This window comes from Phascolarctos cinereus, unplaced genomic scaffold, assembly GCF_003287225.1.
Source record: "Phascolarctos cinereus isolate Bilbo 61053 unplaced genomic scaffold, phaCin_HiC Scaffold_2;HRSCAF=192, whole genome shotgun sequence".
Classification (NCBI taxonomy): domain Eukaryota; kingdom Metazoa; phylum Chordata; class Mammalia; order Diprotodontia; family Phascolarctidae; genus Phascolarctos; species Phascolarctos cinereus.
The window spans coordinates 385,227,443-385,243,509 of NW_027555625.1; the positions used below are offsets into that span (position 1 = coordinate 385,227,443).

At 37.5% G+C, this 16,067-nt stretch overlaps 1 long non-coding RNA gene across 2 annotated transcripts in view; it reads left to right on the forward strand.

Moving 5' to 3' along the window:
* LOC110192885 (uncharacterized) overlaps window positions 1-15,354 on the forward strand; it is a 65,416-nt gene extending 50,062 nt beyond the window's left edge. For both annotated transcript variants that reach the window (XR_002320297.2, XR_013484875.1), the window contains one exon: window positions 15,072-15,354. This is a non-coding gene — a long non-coding RNA (uncharacterized LOC110192885). The remainder of the gene's footprint in view (window positions 1-15,071) is intronic.
* Window positions 15,355-16,067: the final 713 nt, after the last annotated feature.

The window sequence follows — 16,067 nt, forward strand, 5'->3', positions numbered from 1 at the left end:
TTAGCAAAGCCTCCTATAAGACGTGGGTGATGAGTCTGGTGAGCGTGGGAGGCTGATCTGTGATGGGAGATCAATGAAACAATCTCTAAATGGTTCTAGGCATTCAATAACCACCCTGGCTAGCCCTTTCAGATGCCACCTACTCCAGCTTTAATAAATACGTGGCTCAAAATTCTTCACCATGGTAATCTGACTCAGAGTTTTGGCCTTAATCTTTAAGCAGGATGTCAATGGGCACTTAAAATGACATGATCTTTTCTAGGGACTGAGGGGAAAAAAAAGGGAAGTGAATTTTATTAAGCAAGATAAAGGAAAGATGGAATGGTTTTAGTAAACTGCCTTCAAAGGACATGAAGACATCATATGAGTGAGTGAATATTTTGACAAACAGGATGAGAGGTAATATATTTGAATGGAATCAGGAGGGATTTATTTAGAAATGCTTCATCTTTTAGCCCTCCCTGAGACCTGGGTCCCCTGGTTTGTTTGCTGTCTTTCATGTTCAAAGGAGATCAAAATGACATCACAATATCGGGGTCAAAGTACAGTATGACTAGATATGGCTGATCAGACCAATGCAAGTTCAGAAGGTTCTACCAGATGTTGGGCACAAATACTCCATACAAACATTTGAAAAGGAGATATCTCTAAATTTGAGCATCTCACATTTCTTTTGAGCTACTGCAATTTGGCTTTGCTCATAGAATGTAGCACCTTCTTTGATGCCACACTTTGATGGCCATCCTTTCCAGTACTGAATGTACCTCCTTTTATTCTTTTTTCCTCCTTTCCCTGCCCTCATTGATCCTGTTGAGGGAGTTGGGATATTTCTTTCTTCCTGTTGCCACTTTCAGACTCTCTCTTTACTACCATCACTCAACAACTCCTTTGGCTTTCACCCAGTCCAGAGCCTGGTGGCTATTATCTACCTCCCTCCAGGAAATTATTATACCTTTCTCAATTAATTTAGTGTCTGTCTTACAGTCTCTCTCCACTCAGCTCCTACCCTCATGCTAAGCAACTACAACATACATGTTGTTCTTCCCTCAACCACTCTAACTTTTCAGTTTCTTAATATACTCAATTTTCATGTACCTCTATGCTATACCTAAGCTATTCACAGAGATGATTATGTCCTTGCCTTTTCTATCACCCGCAGGTGTTTTTGCTTTTGTGTTCATGAGCTCCAAAATTCCTTTATCTCATTATAATCTTTCTTGACTCTCAAATTCCTTGCTCCCTTATCCCATCTAAGTTTACACCTTACCAAGCCTCAACTCTGGATTACTCATATTATTTGCCTCTGTTCCTACTCATGTACTATTGAATTCAGCAGGAAGAAGTATGCAACCACTCTCTTTGGGTCTATTACAAATATATGTTATCTAATTTCAACAGGACTCTCATTCCAGCAAGGCAAACCTTCTATTCCTACAAAATGGATTAGCTATCCCATGGTTATATCAAACTATTTCTTCTCAAGTCTTTCACAGCATCCCTTCTCAGCTGAGAACCTCACTTCACACTTTGCTGGGAAAATCAAGGCTATTCTTCTTGATCTTTCTCCTCTCCCCCTCTCCTAATATCATCTCCCTGATGATATCATCCTCCACTATATCCACCTTTACTCTAGACTCTGATGAAGAATTGAACCTTTTCCTTGACAAGGAATAGATTCAATGACCATCTTGATAGTAAAGACTCCCCAGGCTATGTATTCAGATCTGGTTCTTTTCCTGACTTCTGGTCCTGCATCACAAATAGTCTACTAGACATTTTAAACTGGCTGTTCTATAGCCAAGACTCATGATGTCCAAAACAGTACTCATTATCTTTGCCACAAATCCATTCTTCTTACAAATTTCTACATTAGTATTGAAGGCATCATCCTAGATTGAAACTCCATTGTTGCCCTCAACTCTTCATTCTCACTTAACTCCACATATCCAATCAGCTGACAAAACTCATTTCTATGTTCATATCTTTTTTTTTTCTATCACTCCCTTCCACTTTCATAGCTACCAATCTAGTTTAGACCCTCATCTTTTGCTTGTGCCATTTTAAGTAGTTTCTCATACTCAGATCTCTCTTTATCCTAATCCATACTCCACAAAATTGCCCAACAGATTTTTAAAGAGCAAAGCTATCATTCTGCTATTCAACAAAAATCAATGACTCCTTCTTACTTAAAGCAGTGGTTCTCAAACTTTTTTGTCTCTGGATACCTTTGTACTCTTACAAATGATTGAAGATGTCCAAAAGTTTTTGCTTATGTGGATTATATTTATTGACATTTATGATATTAAAATTAAAACTGATAAACATTTAAAATATTTATTAATTCATTTAAATAGATATGATAAACCCATTACATGGTAATAAATCAAATATTTTAATGAAAAAGCCTACATTTTCCAAAACAAAAAATTAATGAGGAATAGCTTTTTTATTGCTTTTTGCAAATCTGTTTAATGTCTGGCTTAATAGAATGCTGCTCGATCCTCATATCTGCTTCTGCATCCTGTCTCTTGTGATACGTTGTTTTGCTTTAAAAAGTATGCCAAAAAATCTGGCATCACACAAATATAGCATTGGAAAAGGGAGGAGTGTTTTAATAGACAAGTAATATCTTAGTTTTATAATGAAAATAGTTTTTATCTTGTGGATCTTCTGAAATAGTCTTAACGTTCCTGAAGCACGCTTTGAGAACTGCTAACATAGGATCATTATAAACTCCTCTGTTTGACACTTTAAGCCCTTTGCAACCCTTCCTGCATTTCCCATCTTCTTCCTCACTTCTCAACTCCATGTCTATGTTCCGGTCATTCTGAACCACTTTCTGTTTCTCACACATGGTGCTCCATCTCTTGTCTGTAAGCCTTTGGAATGTTATCACTCCACACCTAGAATCTTTCCACCTTTGCCACTTGGAATCCCTAGTTTAGGCTCTGGCACTACCTTCTGCAAAAAGGCTTTTCCTGATTGTCCTTCCACTTCATCATTTCCCTCTTCTTTAAACCCTCTCAGCTGTTAAGAATTCCTTTCCATTTTTCTTTTTATTCCCAGTACCTAGTTCAGTACTTGACACATAATAGGAGCTTTTCTTGTTGATTAATTCAAGTTAGGTAGCTAGGAGGCACAGTAGATGGAATGCTGGACCTGGAGTCAAGAAATTCTGAGTTCAAATACAGCCTCAGACTCTTATTAGCTTTGTAACTCAAATTCTGTCTGCCTCAGTTTCCTCATCTATGAAATGGGGATAATAATATTACCTACCTCCCAGGATTGTTGTGAGGATCAAATGAGATATTTGCAAAGTCCTTTGCAAACATTAAAGTGCCATATAGATGCTAACTGTGATGATGATGACTGACTGATCAGCTTCTAAGGTATTTGAGCATTCTAATAAGTGAAATATAGAACCTCCTTTCATAGAAATATCAAAAAATAATATATGATCATTCTATGGACAGTTAGATCAAATGAGACAATATATGGGGATTTTCTTTGAAGCTGAAAGTATCCTGTAGATGTAGAGTATCATCAGCATCACTCTTATTGTCTTTGGTGATTTCAATAAATTTAATTCATTCTTAGGTAATTTAATTCTTTTAGTTAGGTGATCTTAATCATTCACCGAAAGCTGGAGGCCTGATTAGAATATTAACAATAATAGTGATGATGATAATGATGATGATGATGATTCTATAGGACTTTGCAATTTGCAAAGTGAGTTTTTAGCTATAATCCTATGCAGTTGGCAGAACAGGTATTCATGACTTCATGTTTCAGATGAAAAAATGGAGGCTTAAAAAGGTGAAATTCCTTGAACATAGATAGGACACGAACCTAGATCTAACTCTAAACCCAAATCTCTTTCCACTGTCTCTCTGGAACACCTGAGAGACTTGTCTCTAACACTAGGCAGATTTGGCTTATTAAAATCTCAAGATAAAAGTAGGATATGCATATTTTATGTTATTATTTGGAAGACAGTGGCACTGTCCTTTGTATATTCCTCTTCTTCCCCCTCCTCCCCAAACAACTTGTATGGCCATTGGGGGTAGCAAAGCATCTCCCCAATATCTTTAGGGAGCCCTTAGTTCTTCTCTTTCCAAGCGTGTTGCTATAAAGAAGAGAGGTTGCTGTGTGTATTTATCTCTCTTGTTCTGTTTCTTACAATTCCATCCTGTGCATAAATAAAAATGAGAATTACGTAAGACAAATGGTTTATTTTTCATGAACTCTCAGACCAATTGAAGACTTCAAAAGTCCAATGCACTAAGTATTGTTGGTTATGTCATCAGCATAGTTAATGTATTTGGAAAGGGAAGGACTAAGGCTACTCTAAAGATACTAGGAAGATGCTTTGCTCCTCCCAAGTGGGCATACCAGTTAAATTTTTTAAAAAATGGAATGTCCAAAGGACAATGCCATCATCTTTCAAATAATGATATGAAATACTCTTTATCTGTATGGTCCCTAAGCCTTTTGGAAGCCACTCAGATAATCATTGATTAGTAGAACTGGAAGGGACCTTAGAACAGATGAGAACTAGAAAGGACGTTAGAACTTAGAATGCCAGGGTGAAAAAATCAGCCTTTCAGCTACTTCAACTGCATTCTTTTTATTGATGTAGAAAACTTGGTTTTCTGGAGGGAAAAAAAGATTTATCCAATGTTGTACTACCAAGTTGTGACACAGTCAGAATTGAGATTTAGGTCTCTTGACCTTTATTCAGTGAGAGACATAATATCCTAGACCTTATCCTTCCTAACTACGCTGCTAACATTTCAAAGTTGGAATTTAGAGATCATGGAGTTCATCACTTTGCCTAATTAACATCTCAGCTTTTACTGTAAGGCAAGGAAAAATTTCAATTTTGGCCTCACCAGACCTAAAGATGACATATTTTTTTCCCCTTTGCCCTTCCTAAAAGATTTCAGTCAGTTCTACTGAGTAATTTATTCTTGGTTGTAATATTAACTCCTTTGTCTTCTAGAATACTATATTCCAAGTCTCCACTTCTTTACAGTGTTAGCTGCTGTGTCTTATGTGATCCTGACTGTGGTTCCATGATATTTGAATACTTTTTTTCTGGCTGCTTCTAATATTTTCTCCTTGACCTGTGAGCTCTAGAATGTGACTATAACATTTCTGGGAGTTTTCATTTTGAGATCTCTTTCAAGGAGGTATTTGGTAGATTCTTTCAATTTTTGTTTTGCTTCCTGGTTCTAATTTTCTGGGATATTTTTCCTTTACAGTTTCTTGAAATATGATATATAGGATGGCTTTTTGGAACATGGCTGTCAGGTAGTCCAATAATTCTTAAATTACCTCTCCTCAATTTATCTTCTAGGTTGTTTTTCAGATGATTTATTTGACATTTTCTTTTTTTTTTTTCCATTTGTCCTATTATTTCTTGATTTCTTATGGCTTCATTAGCTTCCACTTGTCCAATCCTAATGTTTAAGGAATTATTTTCTTCAGTGAACTTTTGTAATTTTTTTTATTTGCCTAATTTTGATTTTTAAAGAGGTATTTTCATTAGTGAAGTTTTGGACCTTTTTTTTTTCACCATTTGACCAATTTTGATTTTTAAAGAGTTCTTTTCTTCAGTGAGGTTTCGTACCTCTTTTACCAACTTGTTAATTATCTTTTCATAATTGTCTTGCATTTATCTCATTTCTCTTCAAATTTTTCCTCTATCACTCTATCACTCATTTTATTTTTAAAATTTTAAAATTCTCATTTTTGATCTTTTAAAAAATATCTCTTTCTTTAAGCTCTTTCAATAATCTTTTTTTGGTTTGTGTCCTTTCTGCATTTTTCTTTGAGGATTTACTTGTCAATGTTTTTGTGTCGTTGTCTCCTTCTGAGTTTGTGTCTCGAGCGTCCCTGTTAATTTTGTAGCTTTTATATGTAGCCTTTTTTGTTGTTTGCTTGTTTCCCCAGCCTATTTCTTGCCTTTCAACTTTGTGTTAGAGTTGGCCTTTGCTCACTTGGGTAGGGGGTAAGGTCATTGTCCCAAACTTCGTGCTTTTTCCTTGCTGCTATTTTCACAGCTAGCTCTGGGGGCCTGTAAGTTTTCAGTGCTTCAAAGGTGGTGTGATCCAGGGAGAGGTGTGGTCCCTGCTCTCCTGGTCCATGCTTTCATACTTACCCAGGCAAGTTTGCTCTCTTGTAACCACAAGTGCTAATACTTTTCTCTACCTTGGAACTATGACCCACATCTGGGTAACTGGCAATGGAGTTGCCAAACAGCATTCCCCTTTCCCCAAGTCCTTTACCCAGTGACAACACAGGAGTGCCCTGTAGTCTCTTTTGACCTTTTGCCCAATTTCTTTACCATTTCTGGGATATGAGAGCTCCTGAAATTGTTGCTGAAGAAGCTGCTGCTGCTGCTGCTATTGCTGCCTCCAAGGCCCACAGCACAGACCCACTGGCCTGCTGTGCTGCAATGCTATGCTCCAGGCCAGCCTCCACACCAGTGTCAGAGATCTCTTCTTCCAAACTCCTAAGTTGTCTTGATGTAGAAAAATGTTTTGCCCCAACCTTTTGTTGGCGAGGCTACTCCAGTATTCTATCTGACCCATTATTTTAAAGTTATTTGGAGGGCAATGTTGGAAAAGTTTGTCTAGAATGCTCTCTCTACTCTGCCATATTGACTTCTATATATCACTTTAAAATCTTTTGATGAATTCCCTGGCAGCTCAAGGACTTCTGCAGTTAGGTATTCCAGGATGGCTATATTTTATACAACAACAGTTGCTCTCACATGCCTGTGACTCATTGTCTTACACTTCAGATATTTATAGCTCCAGACAACTGGAAATGGCAGGCCAGTTTTCTGTGAATGGGAAGCCAACTTTGTTTTTGCCTTTCTAGAGGCCTTTTCAGCCTCACTGTCATCTTTGAGTTGTGCCTGAAGGTCTCTCCTGAGACATGTTCATGACAGTGTATTGACTAACAAAACAGTAGACCAGATCTCACTGGTTATTATTCTGGTGAAATGTAATTGAAACTACCTAATTCACTCATTTTTAAAATATGAAACTTTGAAGCACAGATTATTAATTAGATTTATAATTCATATGGGACATATTTTAAATTATTCAAAATTTCCCAACTCTACTCAGAGAGCCATCCTTTCTAACTAAGAGTAAAAAAGAGGAAAAGAAAACAGTTCAGCAAAATGAACCAACCATGACAGTTTTAGGTAGTGTTCTTTAACCACAATCTCTCATTATTGTAAAGGATGGATGGAGGATCATTTCTGATCTCTTCCTCTGGTTCAAACTTAGGCATTATAGTTACAAAAGGTTCTATGTTGATTTTTATTTATCATTCCATTTAAATCATTTGTAGCCATTACTTATATTGTTATCCTGGTTCTGCATACTTCACTTTACATCAGTTCAGATGAGACTTTATATGCTTCTCTGAAGTCTTCATGATTTCTTATAGTATAGTAATCTCCATTACCTTTATATATCACAATTGGTATAACCATTCCCCTATCAATGAACATGATGATGTAGTTAAAAGGAATCTCAAAAACCAGGCCAATCCAATTCATTGCCAGACCCAAGTTAGAGCTACGTTTTACCTATCTCAGAATATCCATCTTCTTTTTCCTGCTTTTCTCCTGCCCTGATCTCTTCCACTTGGCAAAATGCTCAAAGAATTTAGAACTGGAAAAAATCTTAGAGAATAAGCCCTCATTTTACAGAAGAGGAAACAAATGTTCAAAGTCAGTCATCACTAGCAAGTGTGATATTCAGGACAAGTAATAGGGAACATGCCCTCAAATCATCTTTATAACTCATGAAGTAAAAATAAAAAAGAAATAATTAAGACAATGTAAATTGAACAGGACAGGAGGTGTTTGGTGAGATCCTCTTAGAACTTCTAGTTTGAGAAAGGGCCCCTGCCAGCCATCTTTAATTTATTTCCCAGCTGTGTCCCACCTCATTTCTCCCCACCCCCTGCTCCAGGAAGCTACCCCCACCCCCATAACACGCTTTCCAGTTCTCTTTTGTGTATGGTCTTCCCATATTAAGGTGGAGGCTCCTTAAGGGCAGAGGATGTCTTTTCTTTTTCTTGTATCTATAGCATAGTGTCTGGCACATAATAAATGTTTAATAAATGCTTGTTGACTATGTCAATATAATGGAATATTATTGTATTGGAAGAAATAATGAAAGAAATGGTTTAAGAGAAAGTGGGGAAAATTTATACGATCAGATGCAGAGTGAAGTCAGCAGAAGTAGGGTAATTTACTCAATAACAACAATATTGTAAAGACAAATAACTTTGAAAGACTGAAGAAGTCTGATCTGGATGAGACAGATATTAGGATGGATACTGAGCCAAGCAATGATGATCACCCACTTTAGTCATGTCTGGCTCTTCATGATGCCTTTTTGGGGTTTTCCTGGCAAAGATACTGAAGTGGTTTGCCATTTCCTTCTCCAGCTCATTTTATAGAGGAGGAAACTGAAGCAAACAGGGTTAAGTGACTTTCCCAAGGTCACAAAGCTAGTAAGTTTCTGAGGCAGATTTTTAAACTCAAGTCTTGCTGACTCCAGGCCCAGCACTCTATCCACTGTGCCACCTAGCTGCCTATAACTCAGAGTAATAGTTCTCAATTTTTTAAAATTTTACACACTCCATAATTATTGAGGACCCCAAGTAACTTATGTTTATGTGACTTATACCTATTGATACTTATACATTTAAAATAATAAACACATTACATGTTAACAAATAACATTTTAATAAAAATATTATCCAAAACAAAAAATTAATGAGAAGAAAATTAGTGACATTATTTAATATATTTTTGCAAATCTCTCTAATGTCTGGGTTAATAGAAGACAGCTGGAGTCTTATATTGGCTTCTGAACTTGATCTGTGGCATGTATTATTTTGTTGAAGAAAATCCAGCCTCACATAGATATATAGTTGAAAAATGGAAGAGTATTTTAGTAGGCAAATAATGTCTTAGTATTATTATGAAAATAGTTTTAACTTTGGGGACCTCCTAAAAGAGTCTTAGGACCTCAAGCATCCTCAGAACACACTTTGAGAACTGGCTTAGAGCAAGGGTTTATGTAACTTAAGAAATAGCAGCTATTTTTTTCCCCTGGTGGCACTGCCTTGAAGCAGGTCCAGGAATGAGCCAGATTATAAGATCATAGATTTAGAGTTGATAGGGAACTTAAAGCTCATTTAGCCCAATACTCTCATTTTATAGATGAGAAAACAGGCCTAGAAAGGCTGAACGATTCGCTAAAGGTAAATTAAAGAGACAGGATTTGAACCTACACCTCTGATGACAAAGCCCAGCCCTCTTCACACACATCTCTGTTTACCTGTGGCTTTCTATTTGGCACTGGCTTAAAGGCAGGTTTGTGGGAATCGTAGGCCTCATACTTTCTCCCTTGACACTGACTGTGCCTGTTGGTGACTTGGCCCAAGATTGTAGTTCTTCGATGCTTTATCCAGTGTGTGTGTGTGTGTGTGTGTGTGTGTGTGTGTGTGTGTGTGTTTGTGTACTTTTAATTCATTCCTCTTAACATTTTGCAATATATGGCACAATTTGTTTGCTTATCTGTTTATCTTTATTTAACTATTCATGTATCCCTCTCATCTATTTCATTTTTCTATCCATCTATTTCTCATCTCTCTCATCTACCTATCTATCCATCCATCTCTCTATCTCTGTATTATCTATCTAATTATCTATCTATCTATCTATCTATCTATCTATCTATCTATCATCTATTTGTCTACTCATTTGTTGTACTGGGTTTAAAGTTAGCTCAGTGTAGCTGGAAATTTTCATGTGCCTATCTTTACTGGAAGTCCCTTTTCTGTCATATATTTACACATAAGTGAGGAATGCATTTCAGGCAGAGTGTTGGCATAGAGTTAGGGAAGGGCTTTCTTTGCCAACTTATTCCAGTCTTTAATAAGTCCCACAGTTAAGAAGTTTTTCCTTTTAAATGACCTATATTCCTCTAGCTGTAGCCTTGGCAATCCTTGTTTGATCTAGGACCATAGGATTTAAAGTTGGGAAATGCCTTTGAGATCATTCGGTCTGCCTCCCTTATTTTTCCTTAGTTCAGAGGAGAAAATTGAGGCCCCAGGGATGGTAAGTGACTTGCTCTGAGTCACACAGGTAGGTAGTAGACTCAGGTCTTCTGATTCCAAATCCAATCTTCTTTCTGCTATATCATGCTGTGTTCTTTCCAGAATCATTGCTGTTATTCAGTCATTTCAGTTGTGGTTTGCCATTTCCTTCTCCAACTTATTTTACAGATGAAGAAACTGAGGCAAACAGGATCAAATGACTTGCCCAGGGTCACATGGTTAGCATTTGAGGCTGGATTTGAAATCAGGTCTTCCTGACTCCAGGTACAGTGCTCTTTTCACTGTGCCACCTAGCTGCCAGAATCATAGTATTGATTAATTTTTTTTTTCATCATTTAGCAGTCTTTGATATCTCAAACTCCATTATTAATAGACATCTAGCAATTGGCCATAGTATCATGAACTGTCTGCTTGCTGGGTGCTAATGATTAAATTTTTTTTTAAAGAATCTGACAGATTTTTAGTACAGCATTCTCTGAAATTGTTTCGAATATGAATGCTGCCATGGAGATGAAATACTTTTGAAAGGATTATAAACCAAATGAAGTAATAATCAACAGCATATCTCATGGAGCAATAGACACGCTTTTCTTATTTATCAGCTTTATTTGGTAAACAAAAGGGTAATACAAAATTGGGGCAGCTAGGTGGCACAGTGGATGGAGTGTTAGGGCTGGAGCCATCTTTATGAGTTCAAATCTGGCTTCAGAGACTTACTAGCTATGTGGCCCTGGTGCAAGTGTCTTAATCCTGTTTGCCTCAGTTTCCTCATCTGTAAAACAAGCAGGAGAAGGAAATGGCAAACCACTCCAGTATCTCTGACAAGAAAACCCCCAAAGGGGTCACAAAGAGTCAGATGCAATTCAACAACCACAACAAAAATATAAAATTGATAGTTGAATGGCATTCTTCTAAGGAAATAAGATTGTATTAGTTCAGACTCTGCTACTGTAGAATTTGTGATAGAGAAAATAGAATGTTGGAGCTGGAAGAGAAGTTAGAAGGAGACACCTGATTTATTCCACTCTTGTCACTTAGCAGTCTTTAATATCTTGGAATGATAGACAGATAAACAAAACAAAACACTACAAAAACCTTTTTATCTGTAAATTTGATAGATTAAAACAGCAACAACAACAAAAACCAACTGAGACCCAGGGAAGGGAAGAGGACTTACTTAAGAGCACAGAGCAAGTTAGTGACACATTTGGATGTAGAACCTAAATATCCTGACTCTTTGTCCAGTGCTCTATCTCTTTGTAGGCAGGGATGGGCTAAATTCTACCTTTGAACCATCTTGGAACAAAGGCTAACCATGCAAATGATAATGTAAATAAGATTATGTGGAGTATGTTTAAATTGCCTGAGGGAATAAATTATAGTTGTGTACCCTAATGTACACAGCTTCTAGCTGAGGCAGCTAGGTGGCTCAGTGGATAATTGAGCGCTGGGCCTGGAGTCAGGAAGATCTGAGTTCAAATCTGACCTCAGATACTTACTAGCTGTGTGACCCTGGGCAAGTCATTTAACCTCTGTTTGCCTTAGTCCACTAGAGAAGAAAATAGCAAACCACTCCAGTATCTTTGCAAAGAAAACCTCATGGATGGTATGGTCCATGTAGTCATAAAGAGTTAGATACGACTGAACAACAACCCTAAAGTACCCATCTGCTTAAAAATATTTCAACAGCTAATTACAGATTCAGTGCAAACAGATTTTTTTTTGAGCAACTACTCATGGGCATTGTCTTGTTTTAGGCTATTGAGAGGAATAGAAATATAAGCAAAGTGCAATCCCAGCTCTCAAAGATATTATAGTCTAGTATGTTTGTATAATATAATAATAACAGCCAGCACTTATGTAATGCTTTAAGGTTTGCCAAGTGCTTATCAAGTTATCTCATTTGCGCACCAACCTTGTGAGATAAATGCTAGTATTATTCTCTTTTTACAAATGAAGGGTAAGCCAGGTGGTGCAGTGGATACAGTGCTGGGTCTGGAGTTAGGAAGACTCATCTTCCTGAATTCAAATCGGGCCTCAGACACTAGCTATGTGACCCTGGGCAAGTCATTTAATCCTGTTTGCCTCAGTTTCCTCATCTGTAAAATGAGCTAGAGAAGGAAATGGCAAACTACACCAGTATCTCTGCCAAGAAAAGCCTAAATGGTGTCACAAAGAGTTGGACACAACTGAAATGACTGGACAACAACAGATTTTACAAATGAAGAAATTGAGGCAAGGAAAGGTTAAGTGATTTGCTTAGGCTCATTCAGCTCATATAAGGACAGTATTTGAACTTAGATCTTTTTGACTCCAAGTCTAGTACCTTATGCACTGCACCACCCAGCTGTAGCAATAATAATGACATCGGTTTATTATTCTTATTGCTACAATAAAGCAGGCCTCTAAAGAACAATACTGGATATCTTGTTAATGGAATTTGATTTACTGAATTAATCTGAAAAGAATATAATTATATCTTTTCAAAGTTCTCTTTTATTTACACTTCTCACTAAATCAAATAGATCTTTTCTACTAATTAGTGAACTTGTACAACATATACACACATTTTAACAAGAAAGATAAAATGTAAGAAGTGACATTTACTCAGTCAAAATAATTTATGAAATTTCTACTATGCTTAGGATGCTGTGCTAGACGTAGCTAAATAAAATATAGTCTCTGCCTTTCAGAAGCTTATGGTCAAATAGGGGAAATAAGACATTATTTGATTAAATTTATCAAATTTAATTCAACAAATATTTATTAAGTGCTACTATATTGAAAACATTATGATAGGCGCTAAAGAGGACAGAAGATGAAACAAGGTAAGCTCTTGCCCTTTAAGAGGTTGCCATTCATTACAGTTCTTATGTGGGTAGTAAAGTAGGTCCTCTAAGAAAACATATTAGGTGATGAAATATGAACAGAAATTTGACTTTTCATTTGGCTGGCTGGCCTGAGCTGAGACAACCTTCATCTACCATGGAAGGAGGTGCCTTTCGTGTTATATCTACATAGGCAATAACCACAGCAACGACGGTCAGAATTTGTATGCTGCTTGAAGGCATGCAAAGAACTTTACATATATTATTTCATTTGATCTTCACAAGAGATTTATAGAAACACAATAACTTTAAGAACAATTTCTAAAAGTAAGCATGAATACAAAGGGGACACAGACAAGAAGGTGTTCTTTACCTCTGAAGCACACCAAGAGTAACATTTCCCTTCCAGGATAATTATGAAACCCTAGTTAACTGTGCCAATGTCTTGTTCAGTGGCTGTATTTTTCAATGAACTTAATAACCATGATTTTCTATGACCTGTAATTATCGCATGAAGACAAGGTATTTATTTTACAAATAGATCGTATAGTTTGCGGAAGGATGACACATGCTTCTGTATGTTTACTATTTTGTATTCATGCCTGCATGCCAGATTGATTCAAATGAATGTTCATCATTCCAAAAGGGAGACTTAAGTGAATTTGGCCAATGAAAATCTGTGTATCGACAATAACAATATCAACAACAACTCATACTCGCATAGGACTTCATGGTTCTTTGGCATTTCATGTGTTCTTTCGTTTGGTCATTTTTCATTTGTTTCTGATTCGTTGTGACCCCATTGGAGATTTTCTTGGCAAAGATACTGATGTGGTTTGCCATTTCCTTTTCCAGCTCATTTTGCAGGTAAGGAAACTGAGGCAAACAGGGTTAAGTGACTTGTTCAAGGTCACTCAGCTAGTACGTGTTTGAGGCTAGATTTGAACTCACAAAGATGAGTCTTTCTGATTCCAGACCCAGCACTCTATCCACTGCACCATCTAGCTGCCAGGTACTTTATGTACATTTTCTCAAATGGTCTTGTGAGACAAGTAGGCAAGTATAACCCTCATTTTTGCGAGTGAAGAAGCAGGCATTAACTTATCCAGGGCCGTGACATTGGAAAGTGGTTCTGCTGCTGAAATTCGTATTCAATATAGCTCATGTGCAGAGGGTCATGCTCTGGGTGCTCTGTGGGAGTGATTCACCAGGAGTACCCATTCAGGGAACCTTTCTTAACATCTCATTCTATATTCATATAATCTACTACAGAATCATAGATTCTAAGAATTGGAATCAACCTTGGAGATCAATTCATAGCTGAACAGTAAATTCTATAACATCTTCAGCAAGTGATTGTTCAGCTTCTACTTAAAGACCTCCAATGATAGGGAACTTACTGTCTCCAAAGGCAGCCCTTTCTGCTATCAAAGGGCTCGAACTTTTCAGAAATTTTCTTCATATGGACCCCAAATCTGCCTCTAGGTTACTTCCCTAGGACCCTTATTGGTCCTGATCTTGCGTGCTGGGGAATAAGCAGAAAAAGTGTAATATCTCTTCTAAACAATAGCTCTTCAAACATGTGAAGACAGCTAACATCACCCCCGACCCAAATTATTTTCCAGTCCCTTCAATCAATCCTCTTTTGATATGATTTTACTCACCAATCTGGATACCCTCCTCGAGATCCTCCAATATCCTTTGTAAAACATGGCGCCCAGAACTGGATATGGTACTCCAGACTGGGTGTGGCCAAGGCAGAGGAGAATAGGGTTGTCACCTCCTATGCTTGAGATATCATACCTCTATTAATTCAGTCTGAGATTACATTAGTTTTTTGGGGGGGTTAGAAAGTGGGGAGGGGACCTACAACATCCCTCTTGCTAACTCCTATTTAGTTAAGTAAAAGTCTAGGTCTTTTTCAACTGTTGTGCAGTTGTATGTCACTAGTCCTGTATTTGTAGCATTGGTTTTTGAATACAAGAATGAAGCGTTACATGAATGTGTATTCATTTATTAATCTACTTTAATTTGATTCAACTCATCTTTCTAACCTTTCCCCCCTTCTTTGCATTCTATTTTTAGGAGAAGGATGCCAATGATATTTGGAATGTCAGCTAAGACCAGAGATTTAATGGGAAAGAAGAAGACAATTGTTTGGAGGCATCATGGATCTAATCCATATCCATCTCAATATCCTCTTACTTCTCCATCTCTCTTCAGCTGTGCACAAGGGTCCCAGCATGATTAGCATGGGGACTTGCATGATCTCACAGTCAAAGGAAAATATCTAAGCAGCTTTAGCTAGTGTACTCTATCTGTTAAGGCAGGAAGCGATTTTCAGTAAAAGGAATTGAAAACAAGGAAACTCCAGACTCGGTTGTTAACGACAACAAAATGCAGACTATCTTTATAACCTGTTTTCAAAGAATTATGAGGCATGGAGGTTTAATTGTAATTTTGTAAAATTAGTGATATGGGATAAGGGAATCAGGGAGTGATGAAGACTTATTAAAACTCCCATTTCGTCAAGGAAAAAAAAACCTGGGTGGAGGGATGGGAGGTACATAGCTGGCTCTTGAGTGTGACTTGTTCCCAGCAGGTGCTTAATAGGTACCATATGTATTGGCAACTGACTAAAGTGAGAGCCTTCTTGCTTCCATGGATGGGGCTTCTCCAGACTCTGAATGGAGTGCAGAGACACATCAGATGTGTTCATCTAGCACAGTCTATGGCCAGGTTCAATACTGCCTTGTGCCTTTTAGTATGTGAGCAGGCACAGTGGGTCCCTGGATTCCTCTCACATGCATAGGATTTGAAGATAGGAGTCTGAGAGATCATTCCTTTGCTCTCTTCCTACTCACTCCATTTTACATATAGAGAAAACTGATGCTTTAGTGACTTTCTCAGGATCATATAGTAAGTGACAGAGATGAGACTAGAACCCAGGTCTTTTAAGTCTGAGTAACTATATCAGCCTATTGCCCTCTGCCCACAGGTGACACAGATTGATAGGGAATTAACCAGGGGAAACCATCCTCCCTGGGCACAAATACAGACTGAACTGTCTGCTCTGGTTCT